Here is a 19,959-nt window from a genome sequence, read left to right as displayed (position 1 = left end):
GATCAGGAAAGTGCTAAACTACAACTCAAACATCCCGCAGTACATAAAAGAAAACATATTCATCATGGAATATAAAAAGATCGAGAACAGAACAAGCTCAATACCGACGAAGGAAAAACATCTCAACGAACTACGAACAAAATTCCTACTAAACGGCTATCCAAAACGAATGCTAAACAACTGGGAAAGAAAAATGAACAACAAAAGGCTGGTAAATAAACAAAACGAAAGAAACACCGTAAGATACATACCCTTCCCTTACATCCGTGGCTTCTTTGAACAAGTAAACAAAAGCTTTGAAAAAATAGATATAAAGCTAGCCCCAACCTATAACAACCTGCAAAAAAGAATCCGGAAGACTGTACCCGACAGAAATAAACAACCAGACAAATACAGCACTACCGAAGTCGTCTATAAAATACCTTGCACATGCGAACCCCCAAAAGTATACATCGGTGAAACAAAAAGAAAATTAGAAACAAGACTAAAAGAACACATCGCAGACCTGAAGTATAACAGAATCAACTCAGTTTTTTACGAACACTGCACGACCCACAACTGCAAAATAGATAAAAAGGATGCAACAATAGTACACAAAGAAAAAAATTGGTACAAAAGGAAATTCAAAGAAAGCTACGAAATTACCATAGACAAAAATAATATTAACAAGAACCTTAGCATCGACATCCATAAAAACTGGCTTCAATTATTAAAATAAAATAGAATGTTTATACAGTCGCAGGCGAGGCTGTGTGCAACACTCGGAGAAGGGTAATGTTACAAATTACGAGGCATGCGGGGGAGTCCGTCAAGTCGGGAAAAAAGAGGGGAGGGGAAGGGAGCGGGAAGTACGGACACACAAGTCACAACTATCGACGTAACAGACTGAAGAGGGGCGAAAGCCCGAAACGCGTTTCTGTAAGAAGTAAATGTAGGTGATGGAATTATTTGCCAAGTGTCTATAAATGCACCAAGTCGTGACATAGAATCAGAAGAAACAAGAAAAAGAAGACACGGTTTCGACAAATAACTAAAACAGATTTTTCTTTTTAAACTAAATACAAGAACGATTAAATGTTAAAAATCGTAAGAATTAACACCAAATTGATATAAATAATCTTTACAACGAGTGCAAAATTCTTATCTATAGATATTGTCATTAATGCATCTAAAAATATAAGCAATAGCAATGAATAAAGTAGGAATTGTTTACATTTTGAAAGTAACCACATAGTTTTACATTATATATATAACACATTGAAATATATAATTATAAAATATGTTACAATTAATTATAATAATATGATAATAATTAAGCTAATTATATATATGAGACTTCCTAAGTAATGCCTCCATATTTATGTACAAGCTCTACAGTAAGATATCAAACTGAACAAAGTTCAATATTTCTAATTTTTAATTAACGCATTTCATTTCTCTAGATAGTCTCTTTCGTGTTCGATACTCTAATGTTTCAGGTACTCTAATGTTTAACCAGTTTTCAAACTCATCTCTGTAGAAATCTTCAGGTTGTTCTCTAAACCATTTCCTCGTGGCGGCTTGAATATCGTCACAGACGAAATCAATTCCTTTGAGACGTCTCTTCAGAATAGAAATCGACCAAAAGTCTGAAGGTGCCAAATCTAGGCTGTAAGGAGGACTGTCAAGAACTTCAAACACCAGTTTCTGTATGGCTTCTGACATGAAAGCAGTAGGTAGTTCTAGAGTAGTCATGTTGAGAAATCATTAGCTTTGTCCACAGTTCCAGCATCGTAAACTGTTACTAATCTTGCATGAAATTTTTGGGAGACTCATTTCCATGTCTGGTCGTTGTTTGACACTCAGTTGATAAAGTATTATGCATTTTAAATACAATTAAATTTGAACCACAATTGTTTTGCTTTCGTTCATAACTGCTAACTGCTTGCTAGGCAACAATCTCTGTAATGTTTCCACTTGCATGGAAGCATTACTTATTAAAAGGCAAACATTTTCGAAAATAGGTCAAAATTAAATTAGAAATTTATTAAATCCATATTGCGGATCAAATATTTAATTTGAGTAATTAAAAAATAACAAAATAATGCTTACAAATTTTACTTTATAACTTTTTAATTCTCTCTGCTCTTTTATCTTCCTGGATACCTGTTTGACCCGTGGCAAAGTGACTCCACTCTGTTCTTGTGATTGACAATCACAACAGTAAAGAGAGGAAAAAATACACTAGTCTGAAATATATGTAAGTGTATAAAACTGAGAATCGTTCAAATGGGAGATTTTAGACTTTAACTCCCATAGGCTTCAGCCAGGACCAGTGAAAAACGACTCATAAGTGAGAAATCAGTGAACTTTAAAACAGAAATAAACATTTTGTTTAATGGAAAGACTTTTGTTGTTTACTTGTTATAATTTTTCTATCTTAGTTTATAATTAGTGGCTTTTAAGACTTGTCACATTTTCAGAACCCTGTTTGCACATTGCATATGAAGTTCGTGGTTACAGGTATATAAATTGTTTATAATTAGATAAGGAAACAATTACTATTTCTTTCAACTTATTTGCAATGATAATTATTAAGTTTCTTCTAGCCTGGAAATTCTATAATCAGAACAAAAATCTTTTTCATTATTGCTTCAGCCAGCATTACCATTCATTTCTTGCAATATCCTCTTACAAATCGGCTACTTAGCTGCTGCCATTTAGTCTTCGGTCCAGAAACCGAATTCATCATTATAGAAATCTTTTTTTCTAACTTATACTGTCAAATGTTACTTCCAGTGCGAATTATTTTTTCGGAGAAAATATTATCTTGTAAGCCTGACTAAAATAACCACTCTTGACAATTAATAAATTAAAAAATTAAATTTAATTACTTTTAAATCTAATCAATTGTATTAATTATATAATTTTTTAAATTTTTAAAATGTTTTAATCGTTTTTTCCATTCTTTTTTACAAAATTTTTAATGAATTTTTACTAAACGACAATAGTATTTATACTAAATAATGGATTTAGTATTTTGATTTGTAAAATTATAATGTCAAAAATTACAATGTAAACTTCTATACTAATTCAAGTTTGCAAAAGAAGCTGATTATCATCTATTAATCCTCGATTATTATCGACATTAATTAAACGAAAAAAGTATAGAAATTAAGCTACTTATCACGATTCTTCTTTCTAGTGTCGCGAGGAAGAAATGTCAAAAGAAAACTCGATCTTGAAGCAACACAATCCAAAAAGTGATATTCTTGTAAAATATCTGAAATGAAATTTTCATAAAATAAAAGATGATAATTTGCAAGAATGAATATTATCAGAATTTAGGACTTTAAAGATTTATATGGAAAAAAATAAATATGATTCTTGGGAAATAAATAAAAGTGTAAGAAGATAAAAGAAGTTTGTTTATTAAAAGTTACTTTTCTGCGATTTAAATATGATAATTGATTGTGATCAAATTATAAATCGTGATGTAATTATAAATCGAATTATAAAAGCTATTAATAATATTCCTTTCACTGTTTTATATAACTTTAATAATAGTAGGCCTATCTGTTTAGGACAATGCTTATATTACCTTAATTTAACACAGTCCTGATTTCTGTATCGATCATATATACATACTTCGTTAAGAAATGGCTTTTTTATACTTAAGAGGATAGTTTATGTCCTATTGTTATTCAAACATATTAGATTCCAGAATTAATTTCTGTATTTAAGTTATTACAAAATTATCACACGATTATTTTAATAATTTGAGTATAAGCATCTAATTTACGCCTATATCTAACTAAAATTTATTTATAAATTAACTTAATTAATTTAATTTGTATGAGTCGAGGCTTTATCCGAATTTATACAATTTTAGAATCACGTAAACAAAAGCAAATAATTAATTACTTTTAACACATGTAACCAAATCAAAATTCTGAGGAAGGTTTCGAAATAAAGAGAAAAACAATCAAAATTTTCAGAAAGACCTTCTCTTCATTTTTGGCAACAAACAATAAAATAAAGAACAATTGAAAACTATTGTTAATGATGTATGACGTCGTAACAAATGCATCACTTATTACGTCGAAAATTTTATGTTAAACAATTTAAATCATTACTATAAATGGCCAATATTTCGTTTTAATTTTAAATTTCGTATAATTCGGAAATAAGTAAAAATCGGATGTGAAATACGATGGATTATTTCTCAACAGAAAATTATCTTCTATTAAAAAGACTTTATGTTTGAAAACGATTTTTATATTATAGGTAATTTATTATTTTCTAACAAAATCATTGGTATATAAAGTATTTTACATAAGCATTGTGGATTCGGCTAGGCCCATAATAGTACCGTGAGATAGGGACTAAATTATCCTAAATCGTCTCACCAAAATTTTTTGGGGTTGCTTTTTTTTAGACTTGATAGCGGATACCCAGAGTGATAAATTAAAGAATTCCGTGAACTTTAAGTGTAAAAAAGAACAAATATATTAATATATTTAAATAAAATATTTGAATATATTTTAGATGTGTTTAAAATTAAAAAAAAAGTGATTTATCGTTCAAATTACACATGGAAACATTAAAGTAAATTTATTCTGCTCTTCGAGATCAATGACTAAAATGGCAAATACGCTCAATTTGGCAATACAAATATCACAATAAATGTGAGAAAAATATTAAAAATAAATTTTAAATTTAATTAATACCTTGAGAAATATAAAAAGAAGACAAGAAAATAAATAAAGATGAAGTTGTATCAGTAAAAATAAAATAAATTAATGCAATTATCCGAAACGAAAATAATATCCAAACGTTCAATTTAAGAATAAATAGACGATGGGGAAACATTTGTAACAAAATACTTGATAATCAGATACCGTTATTCATTATTTAACATAACACAAACATTTCTACAAATGATTGCAATTATTGTTTGTACTCCTTAGCCTATATATTTATAAATAGGATAAAGAAATCACCCATTTAACTGTAGATAAGAAATAGCTGAAGAAAAATTGTAAAGGTAAATATTAGACAATGCAAAATATTTATATATTTTCTTTTTAATGAGAAAACTGAAGTCAGAAAGAGGCGAAAGAAAATTGTATTTACGCCAAGAATCTTGTAAAGGCTCATAGTGCAGAAGTAGAAAATGAAAATTATAAGAAACGATGATATGTTAAAACACAGTAGGGCATAGGCAAAAGAGTAAGAAATTACAAATCGTACCTATAATATTTCATTAAACTAGCCATTTTCTCACATCTACATAATAAAGCAACATTGGCATTATGTTGATTAACTGGCTAACTCACTGACAAAATATGTTTGTGTAGAAGCAGACTCGAAGATAAATAAAATAATGCATTTGAGTATATATATTACCAGAAAAATCTGAAATATCAAAAAACTCAAATTTTTTAGGTTTTACGAGACGTCAGTTTTACGCCTCAGAATGTCACTAAGTTCGTTAAACGATTAAATTATGTGTCGTTTTTAATTTTATATTCCATGCTGTTATATATAGGGGAAACCGGGGCAAGATCGGCATGTTAAGCTTTACTTAAATTTTGTGTAATAAATACTGCTGTAAACTGAAAAAAAAGCTTTGCATATTGTCTATTGGAATGTTACCTTACTATAGAACTGGTTAAAATCAGTTTGGAAATAAAAATAATTAAAATAATTACAACTTTACAAGAAGAGAGAAATTGACGAAGTTGCCCCGGGTATAGGGGCAAGATCGGCAACTTCTCTCTTTTTGTAAAGTTGTAATTATTTTAATTATTTTTATTAAAGTTGCCCCTGGTATAGGGGCAACAGTAATGGGGCAAGATAGGCACGTATATAAAATTATGTTATTAACAATGTATAAGTTGGAATTCACTATTAAAACAAAGAAATACAAATCCAACACCCATTTAATATTATTACAACGAAATGCAAGTTCAAAGACATATATACATGAATAACAAATGCAAACATGTTTTCATTTATCATCTGTTTGATTTTTATCCTTTGCTTCTAATGTGGCTTTATGTTGCCGATCTTACCCCGCTAGTCATGATTTCGAAACATTAAGTACAACCCTGAGAACAGAATGCCAAGCCACGATCTGGCCACGTGAATAAGTTGAAGTTACATCCTTCTAACAGGAAAAGTAACTTTCGTTATCATGGAATTATAACAAAACCTGCCAATTCAATATAAATGGAAAAAAAATATTATATGGAATTGAACGAAAATGAAAATTTGCTTGATAATTCAACTACGCTTGTTGGAGAACAATAAAAACACTACACTCAACAAGCCACCAATAAAACTCAACTGCCTAACCTATAACCAAATTCTCCTTTTAATTTGTTTTTAAAAAAAAGTGCTTGACAAACTTGCCCCGCATGCCGAAGTTGCCCCGGTCTCCCCTACATAACAAGGAAAGTATTGGAATCGTGTCAAGTTTGACCTTCCGAGTTTTTTTGCAAATCTTCACGTTTTGAGATCTCCAGAACCCAAAGAAGACAAACTAAAGGCAAAAAATAAAATGTGTGTTGTCGTCTATTTCGCTTAATATCTCAGGACGAGCTGAAGATAAAGAAACAAAATTTGGCACGGTAGCTTGTATATAAGAGGAATTGATAAAATACTATTAAATGTTAGTTGCGATAGTCACGTGTCACATTTTTCAATGGGTCAAACGTAATAAAAATTGTACTTCTGGTTAGTATTTACATCTTTCTTTTTTTTTAAATAAATAAATAAATAAAACTCATTTCTACCTTCAAAATTAAGCGTTTTTCCATTTTATAAAATATAAAAAGTTTTTATAACAAAATATCCTAAAATATGGCACCATATACAATTTTATTCATTTATTACCATTAATAATATAAAAGTTATTTTTTAAATAAAATCCCGGAAAGTTACTAATGCGTTGGTAGATTTTTCTCATTTTTATTAATTTGTTTTGAATTGTTTTAAATATCAGCATTTTCATTTTGTATTATCGTCAACTATTCTTCATTTTCTTTTTTACAGCACCCAAAACAGCGCAGTTGCTTCTTGGCAAATTCTCCTTTTAAAATATTTTTAAATTTTAATATGTATCATTTAAAATGAATAATTCTCTATTTGTGATTATGATGGATTCATATTCAAGAACGTCGTTTTATCGTGCAGCATTAGATTCGAAATGCATTTCAATAAAACTTATATCAACTGCCCCTTATATGGTATGTTACTGAGAAAAAGCCAATAGCTTTTAATTCTTTAAAATCCACCAGAAAAAATATAATTACAAAATATAAACTTTAGTTCATAAGTCATACATTACGAATTTAGGCTTTATATTCTTCATCAAAATAAAAGCATGGGGAAAAAAAACAAAAAAAAAATTATCAGATCATTTTTATAAAATTTTAAAACAATTTTATTGATATATCTCAATACTTAATACAGTCAATATGGGTATGGATATGGCCGTCGGTTATAATTTGTTATTGGTGGTGCTCTAAAGCGAATAAATACGTCCGATATGCCACTGCCATTTGCGTGTCCTGTAAAGATATCAAGAACAATTCAGTTAATTGACACAAAATAATAATGTAGAAATTACAATAATTTTAGCATACGTCGATGAATTCTAGGCTCAATAGACTCGTAATAAGACTGATACTCCGGTAAATATGCTTGTGTAGTTATACCAAGAGATGACAAGCAAAGTACAACTAAAAGCAAATATCTGTAGTCCATCCTGTAAAGAAATTTATTATATGTTAAATTACGCAATATTTAATGCAGATGATAGAGACTTTAGTAAAAATGTCTAAAATTAATAGTCGTTTAATCGAACTTAAACTATTCAAAGATATTACATTATCTATCTTTAAGCAAACTATAGTAATAAATTTATTTATATGTGATCTTTACACGTAAAAATTACGAAAAAAGCTTATTTTTTTAACTTTAAAATCTGACGTAAAGTAAATATTTACTGTTGCATCTTTGAAGACCACTTAACACAAACCTAGGGTTTGTGCTAAGTGTAGTAAAGTATTAAGTAAAATATTAGGGTAACCAGATTTTTTTTCCAGCAAATCCGGGGACATATATCATCGTCACTTTTTAGGGTGCACAGTAGCAGCCTACGTATATAAGTACTATCAAATGGATACTGTACATATATTAATTTAAGGGTCGGGTAGCCGAGCGGTCAAGGTGGTAATCTACCAAACGAATCTGGACGGGTAAAAAAAGCCCCATGAATTTTTCAGATTGTGGTCTATCCGGATATGTCGGATTCCTGTCCTTTAACATCCAGGCGTGGGTCTGGCGAATCTATATTGTTAAAAAAATGGCCCTCTTAGTGCTCACAGGAAGGGAAAGAGTTTTAAAAAAGTGTGGTACTGCACATACGCATGACTGAGACCTAAACATTTTAATTTTGATTGAGTTTATTGGCTTCAATCAAATAGCTTTCCTCTAATAAGATCTATAGCTATTTACTTTTGGCACTTTTTTAGCTATATTTTTGTCCGCGTTTCAAAATTTGGCTTCCTTTTGACATTTCCTCAAAAATTTGGCTTCGTATTTCTGATTACAGTACTTTACTTATTTGATTGCTTCTTTAAAAATTACCTGGCCAAATTGGACACGTCCTCTGGCAGAAAAACTGGCAGCGACAATATTACAAGGGAACTTATAAATAGGGACAAACCGGAGACGCTTTCTTGCCAGGACAGAGGGTCAAAAACGGAAATGTCCCGGAAATCCTAACTATATATTCCCAACCCATATATTCCTATCATTATCTTTAGGCTTTATTTATAAGACTGACGTAGTTACTTCTGTAGATAAAATTTGTAAAAATTTGTATCCGAGAACACCACCCAGAAGAGAGATAGGAAGAGTTTGTTGCTCGGTTTGTGTTAAATCGTCGTCAAGTGTGACACTGTTAATTATGTTTATGAGAAGTTTTAAATAACGCTACTCATTTACCTACCAATATTAATTTTTACAACATTAAAATTGAATTCTCTTAAAGTATATTTGAAAAATATTAACTAAAACTTTTAGAAATATTTTAAAAATATTACAAAACTCTTTAAATTCTGTTAAGATCATAATTTAAAATACTTCTTTGATTATAGATCATGCCAAAGTATCTGCGGTAATTAAATAATGTTTTTTTTTTTTTTTAAATAAATACAGCTTTCAAAATATAAAAATTATATAATTTTTGAAAATTGAATTAGTCGTGTGCTGTAAAAATATTTATCACTCAATTAATGTTGTAAATTACATTATCAAGGAGTCTCTCTTGTTAGATATGCTTATTATATTTGGCAATAATTACAACTTTGTACAGTGTATAATGGCTGTACTGTAGACAAAAATAATTATAAACTTACAAAGTAATATAATAATTACTGAAAGTTATAAAATAAAGTTTTACTTACTTATTTTTTCTTCATTAACCAATTCGCAGTTTTCTGAGGAGAAATCTTCCTCTTATATAGGCTACTTTATTAACTATATGCGTAGACACAATATATTTAATATTGATTAACTTTAAACATAAATTTAAAAACATATTTATCATATTGACGTTTATAAGAATTTTTATCTTGATAAAGTTAACCTTTATTCCATTTTTATAATATAAATTCTAAGAAAAAAAAACATTTATTTTAATATAACATTATTTATCATGACAAAATTAACCTTTATCCGATTTTTATTATATAAATTCTACAAAGCAAAAGTATTTATTAAATTGTAAAGCATAGTCTTACGTAATTCTTATTTTAAATAACAATAAGAATTATTTAGGTCTATGCTTTCGCTTTATTGAATGTATATTAAATTAAAAAGATTGGATAAATGTTAATTTCGTTAAAAAATAAATATTCCTATAAATGTCAATATAATAAATGTTATTTAGATTTATGTTTAAAGTTAATGAAAATTAAATATGTTGTGTAGGCGAGCATATAGTTTAATAAAGTAGACTTGCATAGCCTATATAAGAGAGAGATTTCGCCTCAGAAAACTGCGAATTGGTTAGTGAAGACAAAATAAGTAAGTAAGAACTTATTTATTTATAATTTCCAACAATAATTTTTATAATACTTTGTAAGTTTATAATTTTTGTCTACACAGTACATAATAATCATCTTTACATTTTAAACAGGATGGACTATAGATATTTGCTTTTAGTTGTACTTTGCTTGTCAGTTCTCAGTATAACTACACAAGCATATTATTCACCGGAATCTTATTACAATCCTATTGATCCAAGAGCTTATCGACGTATGCTAAAATTCCCGTAATTTCTACATTATTATTTTGTGTCAATTAACTGAATTGTTGATATCTTTACAGATTACGCAAATAGCAGTGGAGTAGCGGACGTATTTATTCGCTTTAGAGTACCACCGAAGAGAAATTATAATCGACGGTCATATCAATACCCATATTGACTGTATTAAATATTGAAATATATTAATAAAATTGTTTTGAAATTTTATAAAAGTATTCTAATAAATGTTTTTTCATCTTTATTTTTTCCTTTTATGCTTCGTTTCATTCAAGAACTTAAAACTAAATTTGTAATGTATTGATATTTATTTTGTAGTATTTTTTTTTTCTTTTGACGCTTTTCATTTTAGTTCAAATAGGCCCTTCCATTTCCTCTGTTTTCTATCTGCTTTTAGTCAGTTTCTTCGAAGTCAGCAGGGCACACGAGGTTGATCCCCTAAGAAACTGGCTCACACCTCTTTATCATCCTGACTTGGGTGGGAAGGTTATTAATCTTTCTCAGAAAAGTCATTACTGATCATTACCAGAGCAGTAGTAAAAAACTAAAAATGAAGTCGCAAACACTGACACAAGAGTATATAAACCTACTTTAAAATTTATATACTGTATTTACATATTTTTTGCCTTTATTAATCTTATTTATTGTAAAGGTATTGATGATCACAAGGTTACAACGTAGAGATCACAACGTAGAGATGATACAATAATAAATAGAATTATAATAAACAATAATAAGATGGAGGTATTCATAGTTTCCCGCGGGACGTTGGTTTTCCTCATGATGATATTTTACTTTTCCTGTTGCTAAAAGAGAAAAAGAAGTGATTTCACAAGTTGAATGAAAAGAGATCCGAATATGTGAATTTCAACATTCGATGCACGGCTATAGTAAGCACGAAGCCAAATTTAAAGAATATTATCGTTTGAATGTATCTCAATCTGACAGTATTCTTCGGTAGAGATGTAAAGACACTGATATTTTCACATTTCTTCTATTAAAGCTTGCTACATATGGAAATAGAAGACTCACGTATCAATGGAACTGGTATAGAAACACACGAGAATGTTTCCCTCACGTATGTATCGTACGTGCATAGAGTACATAGCAGTCTGTGTGGCTGAGGTTTAACAGTGCAAAAATTTAAAATACTCTTGTTAATATCTGCAACTTTATTCCATTTATTCACAAGAGTGTTCCATTAAATCGAAGCCAACAAGTTATTTACTGAAATGTTTTCGCTGTTTAAGTAGTTTCCGTAATTTTTGAAATAATTCGCTTACGTTTTGAAATTTAACCGCAATTGATGACACCTCTTTTCTAATTTTGTGTGCTACTTAATAAATATATATATTTTTTTAATTTTAAAAAAATTTAAACAATTTCTTGTAACGTTTTCGTTATTTTCTACGAATACTTCGTCTTTAGCTTTAATAGTACGAAAGATTGTAATAACTTATTTTTCAATAATGTTATAAATTTCAATACAGGATGATCTATTTTAATGAATCCACTGAAATAACTCGAAAAGTAAAAATCCTACGAAATAATTCATTACATCTGATTCTTTAGAATTTAAAAATACCGCATAATGGCGCTATCGGTTTCTTCGTGGTTGGCGCTACAATCGCTGAAAAAGAGGTTTATATCTTTTTTTTAATATGAGAATCCCCGTTTTTTATTGCATATTATTATTCCACAAAGAGAAATAAATAAGCTTTTATCCAAAGCATTTTTTCCCGAAAGACTTATTAGAAGTTATGACCGTTTGAAGTTTCGCGTGTCTACCAGAGAGCACGCATGAGTCTGTAGATCGTTAAAAAATATTATTTGATAAAATCAACATAATCGTTTTGTTTTTACCACAAGCTTAATGAAGCTTTAACACACTGGCATGTGCTTTTTTTAAGTTGATTATTTGAAAAAGAAAAAGAATGGTTTTCATGGAATAGTTTCTTAGCGATTTTTTAAGGGTTTTTATAAATCTTTTTTTTCAGTAGATTTTACAGATATCTCAGATGCTCCGGTACGTACCTCTATAAAATGGTGCCGTGGCGATGCTTTATAACTAAATGGTGCCACTCGAGTAATCTCATATATATTCAAATTTAATAAATTGACTGTATTAATATTTTAAACGAGGAAATCTAATAATGATAATTAAATGTGAAAATATAATACGACGATGGTGAAATCTTAATCAAGATAGTGGTCTTGAATTGAAAAAAAAATGTCATGACGAATAAGATTCAAGTTCTAGACCCTATATAAATTACATGATAATTAATAGTTATTGAATTATTTTTATTTTCGTGTTTTGTCTGTCTTGGCATGTCTCCGTGTGCATACTTATTTTCTTTTATAGAGTATGAAATTATCGTAATTGTTAGCCATTTGAAATTTTGTCGATTTAAGCAGTCGAAAAATATTAAGTGATATAAAATTGTCATAGTTAAGGGGCCTTTTCTCGATTGTGTACTGTTTACAAAAATAACTTACTTCATATGGTATGAATAATTTATATTACAATAGAATTTTCATATTCACAGCGATTACATTCTATTGTAAATATGAAAAGAACTAATACATTTGACGGCCGGATGGCCGAATGTACAATACAATGTTGCAGCCTACCACTCGAATCCGAACAGCTCAAAAAACCTCCAGGAAATTTTCGGGGTGTTGTCCATCTGGATATGTCGGACTTCGTCATAATTTTGACATTAAATTCAGATGGTTAACATTTATTCTACTTTTTTCGATGTTTAGATATTTGATCTTTGCAATTTTTGCTTGTTGGGAGAAATATACTACTGCTCTTCTAATCTTTACCACCCCTTTTTTTTCTTTAATGCGTGATTTATTTATTTACGAGAAAAGAACGAGAAACTATACATACTGATTCTTTTTCGTGCAAACAGTCAAGCAGTTTAATTTTGTTTCTGAGAGACTTCACTTTCTTTGTTCTTTTTGATATTTTGTCACTTGAATATTTTTTGTTTAGACAGAGTAGATTATTTATAACGTGAAAAGAAAACTAATTAAAATCTTATTGTAAAATATATTCAAAATGAACACTAACATAAAACACGGATGCACGTGCTACTATAACTCGAGAAACTGCGAAATAATATACACCAGAATAGTATAATAACTGTCAAAATGAATTTCAATAGAACAGTTAAGATAAAAGCATTAAACATTATTTAATTGTGTCTTTGTCGAATATTTCATGCTCGATTTCGCTTATTCTTTTTCGAACATGAAAAATAAGTTAATAACACGTACTGTATAAATCGCGATTATGTGAACTGCTCAAATAAGAGGTTCTATTGACTTTTATAACTATTTAAAACGGGTTTTTTAATTAAGGTTCTGTTGTATCTCTAGACTCTATATAATATTTAGTAAGAATTAAATTAATTCATTTTCTATTAAAGAGGAAAAGATAAAAATTACTAGTCTCACCTACAGTCGCATATTATTATGTGAGAAATTAAATGAAATTTATAAAATATCCGTTAATTAAAACCTTATTATCAAATTTTTGTATTAAAAACGTAACATCATAGTTTTTTTTCAATTATTAAATATAATAATTTAAATCGTAAATTGATAATAAGTTAAAGTGTATAAGCAATTAAATAAAACAAAACGAATTTATTTTATTCGTAATGAATTTTTCAATTATTTTATTCAAAAATTTATTTCCGTTATTTACATATTTGATAATACTTTTAAAGTGTTTTTTTTTTTGTTATCTAATGTAACATCATTTATCTTTCTTATAAGATCTTATTGCGTCATCTAGCGTATCATGCCATAAAATGTCCTTTGTTTAACGGCAAATACAGTTTTCTTCCATTTCTTTTTGACTTCAGTTTTCTCATTAATTAAAAGAAAAAAATTATTAAATATTTTTTCCTCTATAAACTTTCAGGTAAGTTTGAGAATTTCGCAAATCTAACATCTAATAGATTTGAATGTTAGATTTATTGTTTTGAAATTCTCAAACTCACCTGAAAGTTTATAGAAAAGAAAAAAAAGAAAGAATTTCAGCACTCCTTATTCACATTATTAAATATTTTTTATTGTCTATTTACGTTTACAAGTTTTCGTAATCCATTTGTTATCTATATTTAAATCGTTTTCATTAACTTACAAATAAATACAGGGTGATCATAAAGTTGTCCTATTAAGACAACACTGTAGCTCTAACCAATAAGTTGATTGACACCAAAATTTATGTACTGTACACGTTATTCAAAAGACGCAAAAAAAGATTTTGCAAGGAAAAATTTTAGTTCAAAATTGTTCGCTACAGGATAAATGGCGCTGCAAGCAAAGAAATGTCAAATCGTGGAACGTGAAGTGTTTCAATATTGGTAGACTTAGAGGACAGTATTGAATTACATATATAGGCATCATGGGGCACAGTTGCGATCAACTTTTGAATACACTGTGTATCGTCTTAAAATTTCACACCTAAATTTTGGGGAACACATTGAATAACATTCCCTGCATTGTTACCAGCGGGCACCTGTACATTGAGGCACTTCGGGCACGTTTCCCCTTTGCCACCGGGTTGCCTTTTTCTTAATCCCCAAGAGAGCTTTTAGGTTTCATTTAATTTTTAAATTAATTACTCATTTTTATCACAGAAAACGTTTTTACTGGTGACAAAATTAAAATAAATATGTGCTATTAACCGAAAATTTGTTCTAGAGGGTCGTGATTGTTCGATTGAGTATCGAGGTACTACTATTCAGAGGCCAGACTTCTGAAGGGCCCCGCAAAACCTCAACTTTACACTTTTTTATAATAAAACCAAGTCTGGTTTTATATGTGCAATTTTAATTAATTACGTACAAGTTTACAATCGGAGGTAAAATTTGAATATATATTATATCATATTCAAATTTTATTGGAAATAAAACATTAATAATGCATAATATTTATTAATTTAAAAATATGGTTAACATGCATTTTTATTTTCCCTGTCTCTCTTTCTTTAAGGGGCCCAATATTTTTTTTGCGCCCGGGGCCTCAACCGACCTTAATCCGCCTCTGACTGTATTTGATTAACGCGATTTTGATATACGCTGTAGCATCGAGGAATTAATTAACTGCGTTAATCCAGGGATACCTGTATATATTTATAAGTATCTTCATGGATGTACAGTACGCTCGATGCCCTTTTTCATAGCTTGTGCCCCTTTCTTTTTACAGTCTGCGGGCGCCGTTGATCACTACATAGTCTGTTAGCATCAACCGACATGTCCCAATAGGAAGGAATAAATGCTTTTTCATTGTGATTCCATTGTTTTGTTTCGCAGCGTCATTTACCCTGTAGCGGACAATTTTGAAACTAAAATTTTTCTTTGCAAAATTATTTTCCATAAATAATTGTGTCATTCGGTTTATTGGCTGGAGTTACAGAGTCCTCTGAATAGGACAACTTTAATTATGATCACCCAGTATATAAACATTTTGTACAATAATTGCAATCATTTAGGCTACAGAAATATTTATTTGTGTCACTTTGTTATATAATGCATAATGATATCTGTTTCCCAAATATTCTTCTACATATTGTTCTTCTGATTACCTATTTATCTTTAAATTGAGCTTTTGTATATTATTTTCCTTTCGGATAATTGCTTTAATTTATTTTATTCTTACTGACACAATTTTACTTTTATTTATTTTTTCTTCTATCGTAGATTTGTCTATTTATCAAGGAATTAATTAAATCTAAGATTTCATTTTAATATTTTTCATACATTTACTGTGTTTCGGCAAATTGTAAACATTTGCCATTTTAGTCATTGATCTAGAACAGTGGTTCTCAACTGGGGGTACATGTACCCCTAGGGGTACGAGCATAAATCGAAGGGGTACATCCATGGGCGTAGCCAGAGTTTTGTTATGGGGGGCCTAGTGGAGGCCAACCTGACACAAAATTGAATTATTTCAAATTATTGTTCATTATTGGGCACCGAGCAAGCCGTTCACCTTTTTTTAGTATTCAAAACTTTTATTTTAGCTTTAGGTTTTTACAAATCGACTCAACACTTTTTCGGCTGTGATTTCCTGGGGAGGGCACCAGGTTCCCTGGGAGGGGCCGTGCCCACCCAAGCTCCCCCCTCGCTACGCCCATGGGTACATCTAACTTTCGTTATAAAATTTGCTGTAAATTGTTAACACTTCTTGTGTTATTTTTGATAAGTATATTATATATAGATAGCTGAAATGTATTTATTTATACCACTGGTCTAGTTAGTTAGAGTTTTTTTTATGGCACTCAGTTATAAGGGCTGTATATGTTACCGCTAAAGCTCGAAATCCGTTAATGTGTACATTACCTAGCTAATCTGCAGATTAACTAGGGTGATCCGTTAAAGCTGCGAAAATTGTTCAATTTCTCAAATTAACTAGGTAATTTGCAGAGTATCTAGGTAATCTGCACATTAACGGCTTCCGTATCGTTAAAGTTCAAAAGTTTGTTTCTTTCACTTCCTTTCCCCACTCCTTTTTACGTAGATAAATTTAAATCCTAGAATGCAAGCAAGCACCGAATTGGTGAGTAAAATCAAGAAAAGATTCTTCGCAAACCTCTTTAGCGAAGATTTAAAATATAATACGTAGTGTTTTAATTACAAACCAAAGTATGATTCCATAATTGAAGATGTAAAGCAAATAAAAGTTTCCAAGAAGAAAGAATCATCTCGAGATTATCAAATAATTCAAAGGTGTGATGTGTTGACTGTACGAGGCTGTGAAAAACTCATTGAGCCGTTGTCAGATGCGCGAGAAAGGTTTGAAAAAGTTTGTCCATGCCGGAGAATTGTTTGACATTCGATAAAAACTGAAGAAGACCTTGAAAAATTAGAAGATTCACAAGAGACTGTGATTATGAGATCACAGTCAAATCTTACTCAAGAGGACATTCCGTTATCCCCCGCTTCTACAGAATCACCTATAGAAATACAAGAATTTACCGATAGTAATCTTAAACTGCCTTCTATACCGTTGATTGATGATGCAGTCACGAAGAATATTCAGTTACCCTGCACCTCCAAGGAATCGCCTCTGCAAGTTGAAGAAGTCATCACTGAGTTACTCTCAACTTCAGCAGAATCGCCATCACAGTTTCGTACGGAGCCTGTAAAGAGCACTATACAAGACATAGTCTGTATTGTTTGCTCAAAAGCAGCATCAAGTGCTCACAAGTGTAAATCGTGTAATATGTTTGTTCACGCAGTTTGTGGTGAAGTAGATCCTAAAGAGGAAGGGTATGGTAAGAATGTATTGTGCATCATCTGTAAAAAGAATATGGATCAGAAAATACAGCGTGATGAAGCCAAGAAATGTTTAGAAAAGCAAGCAAAGAAAATGTTAGCAGTTTCTAATGCAAAGCACCCAAACGTCGATGAAGGTTTCGCTGTGAGAATTAAAGTACCCGAAGAAGACAGAGCAAAAACTGATGCACGTTCAATTTTAGCTGTGGTTCTTAGTAAAACAGAGGATGGCTTTTATAAACTTGATACTAAAACAGGTATTTTAAAACAATTGTATGCAAAATCTGAATTCAGTGTTTGCAAAGAGAGATTTTTAACGAAAGAAGATGGATGTCCCTGCTGTAGAAATATCTTTACGTCAAACAGCAATAAAACAATCCCTTGGTACTGGGCAGGGTTTCAGAAAATGTGACTGCAAATCTAAATGTACCACAAATAGGCGTGCTTGTCGCAAAAACCAATTGCTACGTAATTCAAAGTGTCACCAATCTTTAGATTGCACTAATAAGTAAGTACAATTTTATCATATGTTTTGCAAATTCATTTCCCTAATTGTAGTAATATTTTAAACCGTTTGATTTTTGTATTAAAGTTTTTTTAATTGATTGATGATTGATTCAATCAACTAATTTGTTGATTGTATTAACTTGATTCTTTAGATATTGAAAATTAAATAAATAACATTATGTTAATTTAAGCGTACAGAAACGTTGCTGTTGTTCCAGCAAAAATCTTATTTTCACTTTACCGAGTGCCTAGTAGGTAATTTGCAGATTACCTAGATAATCTGAACATTACCTAGGTAATTTGAGAAATGGAATAATTTTCGCAGCTTTAACGGATCACCCTAGTTAATCTGCAGATTAGCTAGGTAATGCGCACATTAACGGATTTCGAGCTTTAGCGGTAACATATACATCTAACGCAATAATTATAAAATTTACATACAAAAATGTAGGGGGTACTTGAGAAACAACTAATGGGCTAATAGGGTACATCAACAAAAAAGTTGAGAACCACTGATCTAGAACAGCAGAATATAGACGAATAACTTTGTCATATTGAATCTAAACAGTAAAAATTAATTTAATTTAATGTTTCCATGTTAATTTCAACGATAAAATTGTTATTTTAAACATATTTAAATATCAGGCAACTAAATAAATTATGTCGTTTTTGAAATGTGAATGAAAATGCTTAGATTTTTCGTTTAAAATAATTTTATTCATCAAAATATTTACCTTCACATTCATTTACACTTTCCCAATGGGAGAGCAGTTTGAAAATATCATTTTTAGCATTAAAAATTGAGTTACTTTTTTAATAACTGCATGATTTGTAAATTATTTTTCATGCATATAATTACCAAAGATTAAAAAAAAATGTGGTAATCCGACGGAGATAAATCAGTAGAATAGAAAGAATAAAGTAAAATCACCCATCCCAATTGCATTATTTTGTTTCTTGTAATTTGTACAATGTGTGGGTGATATTGTAATAAAGAAAAACATCTCGACGATTCGCCAAAGATGGCTGTTTTAGCCTTTATATGTTATGTACTGTTTGTAGCTGCTCATTATACAAATCTGCTATAAAGATTTCACCAACGTTCAAGTACTGGTGATTAACAATACCCCTCAAAGTCCACCAAATCCAATGGAAGGTTTTTTTAAGGAGTCATTCAAATCATTTATAAAAATGATTAGGTCTATCTTTGAATTGTCAGCTATTATTTTATTATTAAAATTGCTATTTATATACTGTACTTTACGTATATAAAACGTAACTTTTGTCTGTAAAGAGAATAAAAACACGCCTTGCATCTTATATGTGAAGTGGCGATCTCCCTTAAGCTAATGAATTCCCTTAACAAACTTCAATAGGCTACAATTAAATATATTCAATACTTTTTCTCAAAGTATTCAGAGAAATGGGGTGCGTATTATATACCGTAAAATACGGTAATATAAAAATTGTCTATGTAAACAACATAATTCGCTTAAAAATGGAAATATTTTATAATTTTATTAATTATATTTTAAAGAAATTTTAACTTTATATTCATAATTGTTATCAAAATTTTAATAAGTATAAAATATTTTTAAAGAAAATTATTCAGTTTATTATAAACTATTTTAAACTATAATTTTTGCGTGTAATTAATGTGTAATTACAACAAAGTTTTATTGAATAATATATAGGCCTAATTATAAAATTTTGAAAAAGTATTAAATTAATTTATTATGAATAACATGTTAATAAAGAATTTGTTTATTATCCTTCTAATTTTAAGAAAAATACAAAATACGGAAGAAGGTAAACAAGCATTAATTTTAATTA

General features: G+C 29.7%; 3 long non-coding RNA genes across 5 annotated transcripts; 1 reads left to right on the top strand and 2 right to left on the bottom strand.

The window, feature by feature from the left end:
* Positions 1-1,031: 1,031 nt before the first annotated feature.
* Positions 1,032-4,258, bottom strand: LOC111639224. 3 transcript variants are annotated; one of them, XR_002759032.1, is made up of 3 exons: positions 3,904-4,258; positions 3,163-3,262; positions 1,032-2,821 (listed from the first exon to the last, which is right to left on the bottom strand). It is a non-coding gene; the product is annotated as an uncharacterized LOC111639224 (long non-coding RNA). The 3 variants fall into 3 exon arrangements; XR_002759031.1 differs by having other exon boundaries at positions 3,170-3,262; XR_002759030.1 differs by having other exon boundaries at positions 1,032-3,262.
* Positions 4,259-7,405: 3,147 nt separating this feature from the next.
* Positions 7,406-9,549, bottom strand: LOC111639223. Its single transcript, XR_002759029.1, has 3 exons — positions 9,459-9,549; positions 7,632-7,753; positions 7,406-7,556 (listed from the first exon to the last, which is right to left on the bottom strand). It is a non-coding gene; the product is annotated as an uncharacterized LOC111639223 (long non-coding RNA).
* A 461-nt stretch (positions 9,550-10,010) lies between these two features.
* On the top strand, positions 10,011-10,528 carry LOC111639217. Its single transcript, XR_002759027.1, has 3 exons — positions 10,011-10,080; positions 10,193-10,311; positions 10,384-10,528. It is a non-coding gene; the product is annotated as an uncharacterized LOC111639217 (long non-coding RNA).
* The last annotated feature ends 9,431 nt before the right edge of the window (positions 10,529-19,959 follow it).

The sequence above is a fragment of the Centruroides sculpturatus genome, unplaced genomic scaffold (assembly GCF_000671375.1).
Source record: "Centruroides sculpturatus isolate CEXI.00-Female unplaced genomic scaffold, Cexi_2.0 scaffold1337, whole genome shotgun sequence".
NCBI lineage: Eukaryota > Metazoa > Arthropoda > Arachnida > Scorpiones > Buthidae > Centruroides > Centruroides sculpturatus.
This window is presented reverse-complemented; position numbering and strand designations above follow the sequence as displayed.